At 31.5% G+C, this 1,903-nt stretch overlaps 1 protein-coding gene across 3 annotated transcripts in view; it reads right to left on the bottom strand.

Annotated features, from left to right (window-relative positions):
- The window catches only part of LRP1B (LDL receptor related protein 1B), a 2,222,640-nt gene that overhangs the window by 1,818,345 nt on the left and 402,392 nt on the right, over positions 1–1,903 (bottom strand). The gene's annotated exons all lie outside the window — the stretch shown is intronic.

Raw genomic sequence — 1,903 nt, 5'->3', positions numbered from 1 at the left:
ATCAACAAAAAGATAACTCTCTGTATATATATATATATATATATATATATATATATATATATTACCAACATATGGGTTTTCAAAGCCAGGAGGTTCCTTAGTGGTTGTTCAGAGTCTCATCTGGCCAAACAAACACTTCCAATGAGTAAATCTCAAAGTAAAACCTCACCTCAGAGTATTTATAGATTTTTCAGAGTCAGGGGGCATCACAACCCTTGAGAACCAGTGCCTTATTAACAAAAGGTATGTGCTTTCAACAAATTTTCCCTAATCAAACTCCTCTTAATGGGCAGGCCCATTAATGGATGTGGAAGATCTTGAATCTCATTAGCATTACCATATTTGAGATATGACACTTTCATCTGGGAAACTCTACAATTTTCCCTCTAATTTTCTACTTTCTTTGTGATCCTGGCTACACTTGTTTTAGTTGTACAAAACCTTTTCATTTAAATGTAATTAAAATTACAGTTTTATTACTTTTTATACCTCCATTGCTCATTGTTCACCTATCCTTCTGTCTGATATATAATTTGTTCCATGTTCTTCAAATTTTCTTGTAACTTATCTTTTTCTGCCTATGTCATGTCACCAGTTGTACCTTATCTTGGAAAATGGTGCAAGACATTGTTCTATGCCAAATTTCTGGAAGACTGTTTTCCAGTTTTCTAACAATTTTTACTAAATAACAATTCCCCCAATCTTAAGTCTTTACACTTGTAAAATACAAGGTTACTATATTTATCTACTGCTCTAACATGTATGTCAACTCTTTCTATTGATCTACCTTTTTATTGCATAGAGAGTATCAGATAGTTTTGATAATAGGATTTTTGCATTTTATTTTTACTCTTAAATTTTCTTCCTCCATTTATCACCTCTCTCACCAATTGAGAATGCAAGAAATATGATTTTCATTATAAATGTAACATAATAAGAAACTTATTTGTATGTTAGCTATATTTAAAAAAAACAACAAGAAAATAAAGGAAAAAATATACTTTATTCATATATTCTAACTCATTCAGCTCTTCCCCAAGTGATGTGTATACCCTAAGGTTTCAAATTTTGCCACAGTGAAAGAATAGCTGTAAATATTTTCGTGCATGTGGATTTTTTTTCCTTTTCATTTGACCCTCTTTGGGTATAGATATCTTAATAAAAATGCATGGTCAAAGGGTTTGCATAATTTTATATGTCTTTGGGTAAAGTTCCAAAGTATTCTCCAGAATAGTTTGACTAGTTTCTAGCTCCAACAACAAAGAAGTAGTGTACCTATTTTCCCACATCCCTTCCAACATATTTTCTTGTTCTGTTATTTTAACTAATCTTATGAGTATAAAGTGGTACCTTAGAGGATTGTTTCTTATTGGTATTTCTCCAATTATTAGTGATTTAGAGAATTTTTTTCATGTGGCTATTGATACTTCTGATTTTTGTCCTGTGAAAACTGCCTGTCCATATCCTTTGGCAAGTTAGCAATTGGGCAATGGAAATGGTGGAGTTTCAAACATTCCTAAATAAAAGGCCAATGTTGAATAGAAAATATGATGATAAACATTGTGAGAAATCATATATCTAAAAAGTTTGAATGTTTTACATTCCTACATGAGAATATGACATATATAGCTCCTCAAAATTTTATCCTTGCTAGAACTGTTAAGGAGTGTTTACTTAGACAGAGGCCTTAGGTGTGATACTATTATGTTGGAATGTCCATGAAAGAAAAATGGAAGGATGAGAAAAAGATAGATTCTGAATTTCAGGAAGGGAGAGAAAGAATAGGGAAAATTATCTCACATAAATGGGTAGCATAAGGAAAAATTTCTGCAACATAGAGGATAATGTGAGTGGAAGAGGACATTTGAATCAGTAAGACATAAATTTAAACTCTATATCTGAA

The sequence above is a fragment of the Notamacropus eugenii genome, chromosome 5 (genome assembly GCF_028372415.1).
Source record: "Notamacropus eugenii isolate mMacEug1 chromosome 5, mMacEug1.pri_v2, whole genome shotgun sequence".
Lineage (NCBI taxonomy): Eukaryota > Metazoa > Chordata > Mammalia > Diprotodontia > Macropodidae > Notamacropus > Notamacropus eugenii.
The sequence above is the reverse complement of the archived record's forward strand: the minus strand, read 5'-3'. Positions and strand labels throughout refer to the sequence as shown.